This window comes from Galeopterus variegatus, unplaced genomic scaffold (genome assembly GCF_000696425.1).
Source record: "Galeopterus variegatus unplaced genomic scaffold, G_variegatus-3.0.2 Scaffold2491, whole genome shotgun sequence".
Lineage (NCBI taxonomy): Eukaryota > Metazoa > Chordata > Mammalia > Dermoptera > Cynocephalidae > Galeopterus > Galeopterus variegatus.
The window spans coordinates 255,978-270,811 of record NW_007728602.1 but is presented as its reverse complement, the minus strand read 5'-3'; the positions used below and the strand labels follow the sequence as shown (position 1 = coordinate 270,811).

The 14,834-nt window shown below is 39.9% G+C and overlaps 1 non-coding gene across 1 annotated transcript; it reads right to left on the bottom strand.

Annotated features, from left to right (window-relative positions):
• Positions 1–14,299: 14,299 nt before the first annotated feature.
• Positions 14,300–14,372, bottom strand: TRNAV-AAC. The gene has a single exon. It is a non-coding gene; the product is annotated as a tRNA-Val (tRNA).
• Positions 14,373–14,834: the final 462 nt, after the last annotated feature.

The following is a 14,834-nucleotide window of genomic DNA, read 5'->3' as shown; positions in this document are numbered from 1 at the left end:
TGAAACTCTGTACCCATTAAATAATAGCTCCCTATCTCTCCTTCTGCCCCAGCACTTAGTAACCACTATTTTTGTCTCTACTAATTTAACTATTCTAGTAATCATACAATATTTGTCTTTTATATTTTGCTTATTTCACTTTGCATAATATCCTCAAAGTTCATTCATGTTGTGGCACGTATCAGAATTTCAATCTTTTTTAAGACTGAGTAATATTCCATTGTATGTATATACCACATTTTGTCCATCTGTAGATGGACATTTGGGTTGACTCCATCTTTTGACTATTGTGAACAATGCTGCTGTGAACATTGGGATAGAAGCATCTGTTTAAGCTCCTGCTATAAGTTTTTTGGGTATACACCTGGAAGTGGAATTGCTGGATCATATGATAATAATGTGTTCAATTTTATGAAGAACTGCCGTATTGTGTCCCACAATGGCTGCATCATTTTACACTTCAAGCAGAAATACACAAGATGTAAATTTTCCACATTCTTCCTGACAATTGTTATTTTGCTTTTCTTTTTCATAATAGCCATCCTAATGGGTTTGAAATGGTAACATGTTTTTGATTTATATTTCCATAATGGTTAGTGATGTTGAGCATGATTTCATGTGCTTCTTGGCCATTTGTATATATTCTTTGGAGAAATGTCTGTTCAAGTCCTTTGAGCATATTTGAATAGGGGGTTGGCTGTGGTGGTTATTGTTGTTATTATTTGTGAGTTGTAGGAATTCTCCACGTATTCTGGATATTAATCCTTTATCAGACACATGATTTACAAGTATATTTTCTCATTCTTGTGTTGTCTTTTCATTTGTTGGTAGCATCTTTTGAAGCAAAAAACATTTTAATTCAATGAAGTTCAATTTATGTATATTTTTTCTTGCTTATGCTTTTGGTGTCATATTTAAGAAATCATTGTTAAATCCAATCTCATGAAGATTTTCTCCATTTTTTTTTTCAGAGAGCTTTACCATTTTAGCACTTATGTGTAGGTCTTTGATCCACTTAGAGCTAATTTTTGTGCATGGTATAAGGTAGATGATACGGTTTGAATGTTTGTCCCCTCCAAAGCTCATGTTCAAGCTTAATCTCCAATATAGTATTTGTTTTAGTCCGTTTGTGTCGCTATAACAGAATTACCTGAGACTGGGTAATTTATAAAGAAGAGATGTTTATTAGGCTTACAATTCTGGGACAGCTGCATCTGGCACGGGCCTCAGGCTGCTTCTACTCATGGCAGGCAGCTGGTGGGTACAAGCAGATCACATGGCGAGAGGAAGCAAGAGAGAGAGAGAAAGTGCCAGCAATGAACATGGATGCAAATGTCTATTACTCGCAGGAAGTAATAGAGGGAGGCCTCACTCATTAATCTCCCCTCCCCCAGGGAGAGCATTAATCCATTCATGAGGGATCCGCCCCCATGACTCAATCAGTTTCCAACACTGCCACATTGGAGATCAAATTTCCACATTAGTTTGGGAGGGGACAACACATACAAACTCCATCAGTATTTGAAAGGTGGGGTCTTTAAGTGATGATTGGACCATGAGGGATATACCCTCATGAATGACTTAATCCATTTATGGATTAATGGGTAAATGGATAAATGGTTTATTATGAGAGTGGCACAAGTGGTTTTATAAGGGGAGCATGTGAGGTGTTAATATGCTCAGCATTCTCACCAAGCAATTTTCCCTGTGCCATCTTTGGGACTCTGCACAGAATCCCCAACGAGAAGAAGGCCCTCACCAAATGCATCCCCTTGACCTTGGACTTCCCAACCTCCAAAACTGTAAGAAATAAATTTCTTTCCTTTATAAATTATCCATTTTCAGGTATTTTAAGTGACAGAAAATGGACTACCACAATAGGCATGCAACTTCATTGTTTTGCAGGTGGATATCCAGTTTTCCTAGCATCATTTGTTGAAAATTCCATTTAAAGGTCCTGGCACCTTTATCAAAAATTGATTGATCATATATGCAAGAGTTTACTTCTGGATTCTCTATTCTATTCCATTGGTCTATATGTCTGCCCTTATGCTAGTACCATACTGCTTTGATTACTGAAGCTTTATAGTAAGTTTTGAGATTGGGAAGTTTGGTTTTTTTTGTTTTTGTTTTTCCTTTTTGTCTTTTTTCATGACCGGCAACGGATCGCAACCCTCAGTGTCGCGCCCATACCGGACCGGGACCGGCCACAGGATCACAACCCTCGGTGTTGCTCCCGCACCTCGCTCAGCCAGTGAGCGGCCGGTCTGTATGTGGGATTCGAACCCTCGGCGGGAGCGCTGCCATGCTTCCCAGGCGGCACACTGTAGCAGTGCGCCACCGGGCCGGCCCGGAAGTTTGTTTTTTGTTTTCAAGATTGTTTTGACTAATTCATGTCCCTTGAGGTTCCATATGAATTTTAAGATGTATTTTTCTATTTCTGAAAAAAATGTCATTGGAATTTATTATCAGGATTGCACTGGATCTGTAGATAGCCTTGAGTAGTGTAAACTATAGTAAGTTTTCCAATCCATAAACACCAATGTCTTTCCATTTATTGGTGTCTTTAATTTCTTTCAGCAACATTTTATTGTTTTCAGTGTCCAAGTCTTCCTCCTCTTTGATTAAGATTATGCCTAAGTATTTTATTCTTGTTGATGCTATTGTAAGTGGAACTGTATTATTAATTTTCTTTTCAGATTGTTCACTGATAGTGTATAGAAACACAATGCAGTTTTGCACAATGATTTTGTACCTTCAATTTTGCTGAATTAGTTTATTAGCTGTAGCAGTTTTTTTTAATGTGTGTGTGGTTTTCTATATTTAAAGATCATGTCATCTGTGAACAAAGACACTTTTATTCTCCCCCCCCCCAGTTTAGATGACTTTTATTTCTTTTGCTTGCCTATTTGCTCTGGTTAGAACTGCCAGTACTGTGCTGTGAAAGTAGGCATACATGTCTTCTTCCGGATCTTAGGGGAAAAGCTTTCAGTGTTTCACTATTGAATATGATGTTAGTTGTGGATTATACATAAGTGGCCTTTATCATGTTGAAAAAATTTTTTTCTATTCTTAGTTGATTGAGTGTTTTTATCATAAAAAGGTGTTGATTTTTTTTTGTTTGTTTTTGGTGGCTGGCTTGTATGAAGGGTGTTGAATTTTGTCAAATGCTTTTGCTGTATTAATTGAGATAAATCATGTGATTTTTTTCCTTCATTCTATTAATTTGATCTATATTACATTGATTGAATTTCATATGCTGAATCATCCTACATTCCAGGGATAAATCCTATTTGGTCATGGTGTACAATCCTTTTAATATGTTACTGAAATTCGTCAGCTACTATTTTGTAAAGGACATTTGCATCCATGTTCTTAAGAGATATTGATCTGTAGTTTTCTTTCCTTGTAATTTCTTTGTCTGGCTTTTGTATCAGGATAATGCTGGTTTCATAGAATGGGTTAGGAGGTGTTCCCTCCTCTCCAATTTTGTAGAAAAGTATGAGAATTGGTTAGTTATTTAAATGTTTGGTAGACTTCACCAGTGAAGCCATCTGGTCCTGGGCTTTTCTTTGAGAGGTTTTTGATTACTGGTTCAGCATCCTTACTAATTATAGGTCTATCTAGATTCCTGTTCCTTCATGATTTAATTCTGGTAGATTGTGCATTTCTAGAAGTTTTCTATTTTATCAAGGTTATCCAATTTGCTGACATAAAATTGTTCATAGTATTCTCTTGTAATACTTTCTACTTCTGTAAAATTGGTAGTAATGTCACCACTTTCATTTCTGACTTCAGTAAATTAGAGTTTCCTTTCTTTCTTTTTATCTTAGCCTTACTAAATGTTTGTCAATTATGCTAAACTTCAAAGAAGTTTAGTTTTAAACTAAAGTTTAAAAAATTTGGGAACTTTAGGTTTCACTGATTTTTCTATGTCATTTCCATCCTGTCTTTTCTGACAGCCTGCCCAATGGATTTGGCAATTACTAGCCAGGCCCACAATTGCATTTTTCTTCTTCGAAAAATCAAATTCAATCTCCTCCCCTCCCCATGCAAATATTTATCTTGATTACACAAACTGGACGCACCTGGGGAACTGCTAAGCAGCTCAGGAACATACCCAGTTCCTTTCCAGTCAGTACCACTCTCCCTACAGGGAATACAATTTAAAGGCAGAAGGGAGTCTAGGCACCGTTGTAATGTAAATCAACGGAGTCATGGAGTGCGCCCTCTTTTGTGCCTGGTTTCCTTTTGTCAGCACGTGTGTAAGACTCATTCATGTAGCTGTAAATTATTATTTCTTGTTGCAGTAGATTATTTCATGCAATCTTATTTATTCATGCACCTGCTGATGGGCAATTGGGGTGTTTCCATTTCTTTGGACTATTTTGAATAGTTTCCTGAGCATTCTGTTAAATATGTTTGGTGAATATATGTACTAATTTGTAGTAAGCAAATACCAACCCTCATGATGTGTTATTTTTTATTTTAATAAGTGCAAAGTCTGAAAATTATGAAGGGACTACTAGCAAAAAAAATCATCTGAAAAAAAAAGTTCCCAAACCGGGATTTTCCAGACGTACCTGCTGCTGTTCTGGGGATTTCCTGCACTTGCGTTTCCCTGGTGTACTGGATATCACATCTACCCAACACACAGAAGGTCCAATTCAAAACTGGGTGGAAACACAGTTTTCCACCTTTCTCACTCTTCAGTTTGCTTCTGAAAGTCTCTATTCAAACCAGACAGAATCTTTGTATTTCATCAGCACGTAAACCAAATGAACCTATGTGCTCTCTCCTTTGACCAGAGCCAGCTCAGGAACCTTTGCGCTCGCTCCTTCATCCTGAGCCCGGGTGAGGCCCGCATCGCCCCCTTTCCACTGCTCTAGTGTGTTGCCATCTTCTTTTCCTCCCTTTATGCTCTGCCTTAGTCCCTAAACTCTGAGGAGCCAGGATGGTATCAACCCGAGTAGGCACCCACGGCTCAAGACCCCGCCCGTGCCACACAGGTGAAATTGGCTTCCATGGAATCCTGAGAGAGGGATGTGCGGGTTGTCTGCAGAGTTTTCTCGGGAATTTCTAAGAAGGAATAGGGCTCGGCTTTGAGCCAAGTGGTGGAATTTGACAGTCTGTTCTCCGTTCTTTATCTCTAAGCGCAGAGAGGATTTTTCACGAAATAAGCAACTAGCAACCTCATGTGAACTGGCACTTACACAGAATCTGTCAAAGGTTAGAAAAAAAAATTCTGTCTTGGCTCATATGGGGACTGAAGCCCTCATATCTGCATTATTAGCTCGATGCACTAATGAACTAAGTTGATGAGTAACAAACTAATTTTTGTTATGTTTTAAGAGTGCACTAAACCAGCATTGTCACTTAAAGCTGCATGATAATAAAGCAGGCAATTCTCTAACTTCCTGTTTCCACGTTTCATAAGCCACCTTTCGTACCTCACCCAATGGTTTCAATGAACTGTCCATCCAGATGGGTCTGTTACTTATTTTAACAATGAAACCAATTGCAACAACAAAAATCTTGCATGGGTGGAAAAAGTTAGGTATAGAGAACGCCCAAGCTCATTACTGTGTGTTTTGTGAAATAGGAAAAAAGTCCTTTCCTGCCTTGTACCTATACCTAAATTTAAAAAAGAAAAGAAAAGAAAGGAAGGCACACTTTCTCACAGAAAAAACATCACTGATTTTTAAAACTGAACTCAGACTTGAAGGAGTAATTTCTGTTGTTTCAATTCTGTGGATTTGGCTCGTAAAAATCCACAGAGAAGGTGCCAGGGTGAGAAAATTTCTCCCTTGTCCCTTACGAAGTCCTGGAGTTAATCACGGCGATTCCCCAAAGGGCTGGAATCGGGCTGCGCCAGTGGTGGGAATGACCGCTGAGCTGTGGTGCACCCTGGAGTCACAGGTTCGGGTCACTACTGGTAGATCCCATTTTGTGGTAGGACATTTCAGAAGGGTCTGATTTTCCTTGGATCCACTGATTTTCCCGAAGACTTCCAGGTCTTACGTAACTGGCACATTCAGGGTCAGTCTCAATGTCATTCAGGAGCCTTGCACCCTTTTTGCCTTAATTGTCCCACGTGGCTTCACATCGCACATCTGTAAACTATTGTCTTCCATCTTCTCACACATAGTTTACATCCTGGTTGGAGAATAGTGGTCCCTTGTCACCAGTGCAGACACCTTCAGGGAGGACTCTTGTAGGAACACTTTTGCTCTTCCTCTACCCCATTTGTTATGTGTTTTCAGTGTTTCCTTGAACTATTTATTTTTGAATAAATAACTTGGCTTCAGTCACCATTCCAGAGACTACTTTTGCTGTTTACTATGTGTTTATAGTGTCTGTTAAATTCTTTAATTTTTAAAATAGGCAACACATTCACATGGTTGAATCATTCTCAGTATAAAAAGCAATGTAGCAAACCTCACCTTCCTATATCTGCTTTCCATCTGCCTAGTTTCAGCCCCCCTCCCAACAGCTCACCATTGTCATGAGTTACCTTCTATTTTTCCAGAATTTTAAAACTGCATACACTCTAATATAAATATGTATTCTCTCCTATCCCATTCCTTATGGGAGCTTCTATACACATTGCTCTGCACCTCACTTTTTTCATATAACGATATCTTTGTAGATCTTCACAAGTACAGAAAGATCCTCCTTATCAACTTTTGGTTATGTGTATTATACCATTTTGTGGACATGCCATAATTTATTTAATTACATTATGGAGATAAACAGGTCTGTCCTTATCTTTCTATCACAAGTAATGCTGCAGTGAATAATTTGAACGTAATATTTTTTTTTACATGTGCAGGCATTCTTTGCACACTTGTGGAAATGTACATCAAAGTATATATGCACTTGAAGTGTTGATAGATCTTGCCAGATTGACTTTTGTAGGAACTGAGCCTGGTTTATATCTCTGTGGTGAGTATAGTTAAACAGGATCCTGGAGACACTCAATATCACAATTCCACAATACTAGTTCCCCTGCTATCACCATGAAGCAAAACCAGGCAATTCATGAAGACTATAGACAAACAAGAAGTAAGGATTTCTTGATGTTGGGATGTTAAATTTTCGTAAGAAAATCAGTTGAATTTCATCAGAAGACTGTCACTTGCACATTGGTAGGTGAGTACCCATGAACGTGGCTTGAAAGATTATGGTATCTGAACAAAAATGCTTTCTTTCCCAGAGCAACTAGATTGCTGTAGGCCCAAGGCAAGAGTTACACTTATGTCCCCTCAGTACAGACTGGAATCTTGTCTCCTACAAAGCAGAGGATACTTAGAACTGTGTTAACACTAATGAAAAAGACATGATGACAAGCTAAGTGTGTTAATTGAGGGGACATCATATTGGGATTCTGGGCTTTTTCTGGGAATGGAATTCCTGGGAAATGCACTGTTTTTTCCCACATGCAGAAGAGTGTGTCATAAAATTCTATAAAACAAGTTTTCCTACTTTACTTTGAAACTCTAAAAAGGACAGCCCCACAAAACATTATGACATTGCTGAAAATATTTTTGTCATTAAAGGCAAAGAAATTTTAATTAAGTAGCAAAGAACTCATCATTAAACTTAAAATTTCTCTCTGCTCAAAATGCCTTTCCTCCTCTTCACCAGAGGTGTACTCATTATTATAGATTTACCTCAAGGTCTCCTTCTGCTGGGACTTTTTCTCAGACCAATGTGAGTTAGATGCCCTTCCTTTGTTTTGAATTATCATAACAAAAAATCTTACATGGATGAATTTCTTCATGGAATAAAGGTAAGATCTTAGTCTTAAAAATCTAGACCTTAGGTTAGGCTGCATGGTCGTTAAACAAGTGTTTATTTCTGTAAACCCTCTGTGTCTAGTACCCAGCACTCACACTTCCAGGAATGTTCCTCAGTGAAATTCCAGTGTAGCTCTGTAGTGGCTCCACAAAGACTAGTCATTGCAGCAGTTTGATGTAACAGAGTGTGTAGGCAACCTGCAGAATGATTTAAGTACTCCAGCGCTGCAAAGTTCACAGCATGCAGTGGTCAAAACTAGCGAAGCAGATGCATAGTTAGCAAGATAGTACAATTTTTAGTGTTGACTTAAAATCTAACAAACAATCAACAGATCAGAATCAGCAACAATATCAAAGTTAAGATTACAGAGATACACAAAAAACAGATGGTCGGGACAGCAGCTGAATGAGGCAGGGCTGAGAGTGGTGGGGAATTGTGTGAAGGTGGGAAGAGGCTGAGTCAAGTGATCCTATTGTTACCTTCTGGAAGAGTTGCGTACAACCTGCCCCTGCCCTTTTGCTGTCCTGTAAGATAGCTGGTCACAGGGAGCCCTCTTGACTCACCTCACTTGGCAGTCTGTCCCGGCCAAGCATTTCCCTGTGGCAAGTTCTGGTGGTCTTTAAGGCCCCTCCCTTGGGACTCTCGTTCCTAAAAGTCCCTCTTTTGTAATCAAGAGGTGAATGTCTTGGTGCATTGGAAGGACAGAGAAACATGCATAGGACAGTATAAAGAATGGTCTTGAAGTCAAATTCCTCTGTATTCTGCCTGTGGATTCCTGGCCTGGCATTTGTGAGGATTTGGGCCCCTGAACAAAAGCTTTCCTGGGTCTTGAGTTGTGGAGTTCTGATATTGTTGGTTTTGATAAATGGAAGATATAAGAAAGGAAAAAAAAAAGCATCGCAAATATGAAAACGTTCTAGAGGAAAAAAATCGCATTACTGAACATGGGACAGTCAAGTATCCATTTTAATTTTTAGAGCTAACTCTTGGGCGTGTGATAGTTACCGAGGCGTGGTGGTTACCACTACGTTTGCCTTACACGCGAACGATCCTCCGCTCGCGACAGGGAGGAAATATCTCCTATTTTTCCTTTTCCTTTTCTCTTTCCTTGAGCCTGGGTAATTCCTTGTTTCATCGAAATCGACCTTAGTCGAGGGCGCCAACACTGAAACTTGTCCCCAAGGGTATCGCTGTAGGACGCTAACTTCGGTTGCTAGACGTGTGCGGCTTCTGACCAGGATTAGCGGGCGGCGGTGGCCCGGGTCCCCCGTCCCCGGCCACCCTTCGCAAGCAGGAGAGAGCGAACCTCTTACGGCTTGTCAAACGGAACAGAGCTCCCTTTCGAATCACAGCGGCGCACATTTCAAGGAGCTGTCTTTTTATTACTGATTTGCATATATTGTATGGTGAATATCTTCTTCCCGTCTGTGGCAGAAAACACTTTATTGGTGTCTTGCAACAAAATTCTTCATTTGCATGAAGTCCGGTTTATTTGACATTTAGTTTTTTTGTGTGTGTATTTCTCTAAAAAATCTTTGTCTCCCCAAGTTTACATAGATATTCTATGCTCCGACCCCCCACTGAGTAACTGAATTATTTACCTTTCATCTTTAGGAATATGAAAAAAAGACCTGAAACAGGAACTTCCAAAATAGAATATGTTAGTGGCCAATGGGCACATGAGCACACACTGTGATATCTCGATAAAAGGTTTGCTTGTTTGTTTTAACCAGTGGTGATAATTACTGGACAAAAGTCTCCAACTGTTTTTTAGCAACTTAATTTTCTTCCAGAAATATTTTCAAAACTCTCCTTTGAAGGTTGCATTTGTCTGGGGAAGGGTTGGGAGGTGTGGTTTGGGGTGAGTTGCAGATGAGAAAGACAAAGAGAAAGGTTTCTGCTCTCAGGAGCTTCAGGAATGTATTCCTTGTAGAAGCAGCTGTTTAACCTGATTCCCCTGACCCCCGGGATTCCAAGTCCAGCTCAGCCTGAGGTGGGGCTCAGAAATTCAAAACAGACCAGAATTGTAGAAGGAAGCCCAGCCTTTCCTGGAGTTGTGATATTGCCCATGTGCCCTAGATGTGTGTTGCTCTAGACTTATGGGAACAATTGCAGGATTCAATTGTTCACTGGAATTGAAAGAAAGAAAGAAAAAAGATTTCAAGTTTTAAAAGTTTTAAGTACTTGGTCATGTGAGTTTTATCTCACATTTTGCTAGAGAACATAGAAGTAAGTCAATTTTCCTTTTAATTTTTTTCTAAAATTTTATTTTATTGTGGTAAGAACATTTGACATGAGATTTACCCTCTTAACAAATTTTAGGTGTATGGTATTGTCAACTATAGACAATGTTATACAGTAGATCTCTAGAACTCATTCACCTTGCGTAACTGAATTTTTATGTCAGTTGGTTAGCAACTCCCCTTTTTCCCATCATCCCAGCCCCCAGTACCTGTCATTCTACTCTCTGATTCTATGAGTTCAGCCATTTTAGATATCTCAAGTAGAATCAAGCAGTATTTGTTCCTCTGTGAGTGGCTTTATTTCACTTAGCTTAATGCCCTCAAGTTTCATCCATGTTGTTGCATGTGGCATAATTTCCTTTTACTTAAAGGCTGAGTAGTATTCCATTGTATGTGTATGTATATATATATACCATATTTTCTTTTTCACTCACCTGATGATGAGCATTTAGATTGTTTCCCCACCTTGAGTGTTATAGATTCATTGGCTGCAAGGAACATGGGAGTGCTTTTTCTGTGTCCAATAAGTTTTGGTATGTTGTATTTTTGTTTTCATTTGTCTCAACGTATTTCCTAATTTTTCTATTTCTTCTTTGATCAATTAGTTGTTCAAAAGTGTGTTTAATTTCCACACATTTGTGAATTTTTTTTCCAGTTTTTCTTCTGCTATTGACTTCTAGTTTCATTCCAATGTGGTCAGAAAGATACCTGGTATGATGTTGATCTTCATCATTTAATTTTGTTAAGTACAGGTTTTGTGACCTAATGTGATGTATCCTAGAGAATGTCCTGTATGCATTTGAAAAGAATATATATCCTGCTGTTATTGGGTGGAATGTTCTGAACAGGTCTGGTAGGTCCATTTGGTTTTCTTCTGATTTTTGACATAATGCTAGTATATGGATCCTGCTATCTCCCCAGACAGGTCATTCAGGGAAATCATTCCACTTTTAATTATCATGACTCTTAGTGTTCATTTCAGTTAACATTTGTAACTTCAGTTAAAACAAACAACTTCAGTAAAAACAAACAAAACCAAAAAACCCAAAGGGACAACAGAGACATGAAATTCCAGTTTTGTCCCTAGTGGACCAATAGGCCTTACATGGTTCTCTGATTTTGTGATTTATCTCAAACTCATGGGAGTAAATTTAATAATCTTTTCCTTAGATAGAATCAGATCATATTTCAGATTCTATATATTTTGAGAGGATAAAGGGTAGGAGAAGCAGTATTTATTGAGAATTTGATATAAATGACTTATTCTGTAGATGTAAAATTACTAAACCTTTGTTAAAATGACCTGAGATGGCATGCATGCTTGACCTGTATCTGCTTTTCTAGATTATTTCAAACCACACTCTCCCTTGCTCTGTGTACTCTGCACTGGCCATAGTGTGTTAAATATTCTTATTTACAGGGTTATCTCCCATCACAGGGCCTTTGTAAATGCCATTTCCGGTTCCGGGCAAACTGTTCTTTCCAAAGTCCATTCTTTAGATTCCAGATCAATAAATACTTCTCTAGAGACTTCTCTAAAACCCTTAAGTGTGTGGCACCTTCACTATTAATAGCAAAATGTATCTCTCTTCTTAGCAATTTTGACATTAGTTTGTATGGCAACTTGATGAATGTTTGTATCCCTTGGAGGGAATTTCAGATGGCACAACCTCTTTGGAAAACTTTTTGGCAATATCTAATAAACTAAACATATGCCAAACCTGTGACCCTGAAATTTCACTCCTATTTATATTCCCTACTTAAATGTATTCATATATTTGCCTGAAAACAATGTTCTAAGAAGCACAGTTTGTGATAAATTAAAACTTGAAAATGCCCAAATATTGAACTGAGGAAGCCAAACACAAAAGTACCCATACTGTATGATTCTATTTGTGTAAATTTATATAACAAGCAAAACTAATCTGCATTCTTAGAAGTCAGGATAGTGGTTACACTTAGGAGCAGCAGAAAAAAACTGAAAAAAGGTAAGTGTATGGATTTGAGTCCAATCCAGAGAGAGACCACACAATGATTTGAGTAGGGAAAGTTTAATATAGGGAATTATTAAGTACATCAAAGGATTAGAGTAAGGAGGGATTGGCTGGTAAGAAGAGAACTCTAAAGAATATAGAACTAGCTATATAAACACCTGCTACTACCCCTAGGGCTGAGATAGAGCACACAAGGAAGTTTCCCCTCCCCCACCAAGGGATCCAGACCTAGTTGGAGAGGGCAGAGAAGTCACTGTGGAGTCCCAGCAGAACATGGATACTGGAGAAAGCTGTTCATGGGAGGTTTGTCACCAGAGATACACTAAAGGAGGTGCACAGAGGTGCTGCTGGCCCCCAGGCACTGCAGGAGGCTCCTACTAGAGAAACTGCTCAAGCTGCAGAACGTACCCATTGGGCACACCTTAACCTAGGAACAAACTCAAGCCCTCTGGCAAAGATTGGTTAGTTTACATCTCAAAGACATGCTCTTGCTTGGCACTTTGCTATGTCTAAATTTTGGCTAGCCCATGGAGGGGCACTAGAAAGGTTTGTTATTGTTGTTGTTTTTTAAGATTTTAAAACATCATAACATACAGAAAATGTAAAAATACATACAGTACAATTATCCATTCACTATTTCCCCTGCCTTCAGCCAGAACCTCAGTCAGTCAGGGTTCTTTACCTGATGAAGTTACTCAAACCTTCATTCTAGAAGAGTCTCTGTCCTCAGTTCTCTCTCTCTCTCTCTCTCTCTCTCTTCGATTAAGCTTCATTATTGGGGATGGGAGTGCTAAAGAGGTGCCCCATAAAATCCTGTTTCTAGACATAGTCCCCCTTGCCTCCACTGTGGATCAGCAATCTAATTTCCCCTTGGAAATATGGATGATGATTTGATTCTATCCTCCCACCCGAGACAGCTTTGTTTCTCGGTCCCAACCTCTGAGCTGAGCTGGATATTGAATTTTAGGACATTTTCAGGGAGGAAGATGATGACCCTAGCACCGGATGCATAGTCTCTTTTCTGCTGTGAGCAGTATACCCCTCTTAGCCCTATCCCAACCCCACCCAGGAGCATTCTGTGTGTAAGTGGATCTTTGCATGATCCCATGGAAGCAGGGCTCCCGCAGGGAGTGAGCACCCTGAGCAGAGCCTGGCCCTAGAGGGGCAGTTCTGGCCCAGTGCCCAGAGCGGCTTCAGGCCTCCTGCAAAGACAGACAAGCCCCGCATTTCCCACTGACAGTGTCGCACTGAAGTTGAAGGGTCTAAGATCAAGCCCCGCTGATAACCAAGGCAGGGCAGGGACTGTAGGAACTGGAAGGTAAAGGGAGATCTCGCGAGTCCGGTAATCCAGTCATCTCTGTCTTTGAGAGCAGGAAACTTGTCATATTCATCCTCCTTCCCCCACCCCCCACCTCACCCACACAATCTGTCCACCATCCTCATTAATGATTTCTAAAAAATTTGACCACCAGGAATAAATTGGCCGAAATTTCTCGTTTCCTATAACCGACCCCTGAGGAGCCCTCGCCACTTGGTTTCCAGGCGCGGTCCTCCTTAGCTGAAGGCCCAGTCGCACGACGGCACCTGTGAAGTCGGTCACTTTTGTTTCTGTTGATAGGGCAGGCGGGCTCCTCCGAATTTACTGAAAGAGTTTGGGGCTGCCAAATTACTGGGGTCAGAACAAATGTCCGTTTTCACATAAGGGACAGAAGAGGCAATGTTAGCGTTCTTTTGGTTGGTCCAAATGCAAACACATTTCCATACCCTTGTTCAAGTACAGAATTCCTGGTATAGGTTTAAGAGCGGGCTTGCAAAAGCTATGTTTCCTCTTCGTGCTTCAGCAGGAAAGAGCATGTAATAGACTGTCCAGTGCCGCACGTGGCTCAAAGTGGAACTTTGTTCCTTCTTAGAAGTCCCTAAGAAGACTCCCTTTGCAGAAAACCCGCACGTCCAGCTCTGGGATTCCATGGAAGCCAGTCTCACCTGCGCCGTGCAGGCGGGGTCCTGGGCCACGGGCGCCTCCAGAGATTGACACCACCCGGGCCGCTTAGAGTCCGCAGGCTCCGAGGGACAGAAGGAGAGGCGAGTGACTTGCTGGAGACGGTGGAGCGACATTGGCTTTAGTGTGTGGCGGGATGACAGAGGAAATGCAGTGACAGGGAGCTCGTGATTGACAAAATACCAAGATTCTGTCCGGTTCACATGGAAACCGTCAGAGGTAAAACCAAGAGTTAAGGGGGAAAATAGAGAACGGGAAAAACCTGTTTCCGCCCGGTTTCGAACCGGGGACCTTTCGCGTGTTAGGCGAATGTGATAACCACTACACTACGGAAACTTTGGTGACCACTTGCTCCTACTTCATTCTCTAATAGACTACAACTAGATTTTTCCAGCATTTCTTCGGATTTCTCAGGTTATGGTGAATTTCTCTTTTTCACACTTGCTATTTAAAACATAAAGACTCAGTTACTTGATTTAAATTGAGGGACATTCGATGGTCTGTACTTTCTTAGAGTGATAGAATACATTTCTCAGTAGTTATTTATGAAAATAAAAATAGGCATAGAATTAATGTTGAAACTTAATTCATATTAAGATTTATGAATTTGTGAATCTACGAGCTAATTTTTAAACCTATTTATATTATTTGGATATACTTTCCATTATTTTACACCTTTTAAAATATTGATTAGTTCTCAAATTTATATTTGTATACAACTAATAATCTCAATGATAATCTAGAGGAGTTCTCATAAAAAGTTGAGCATTATCTTCCGCAGAACAAAAATAAATTAAT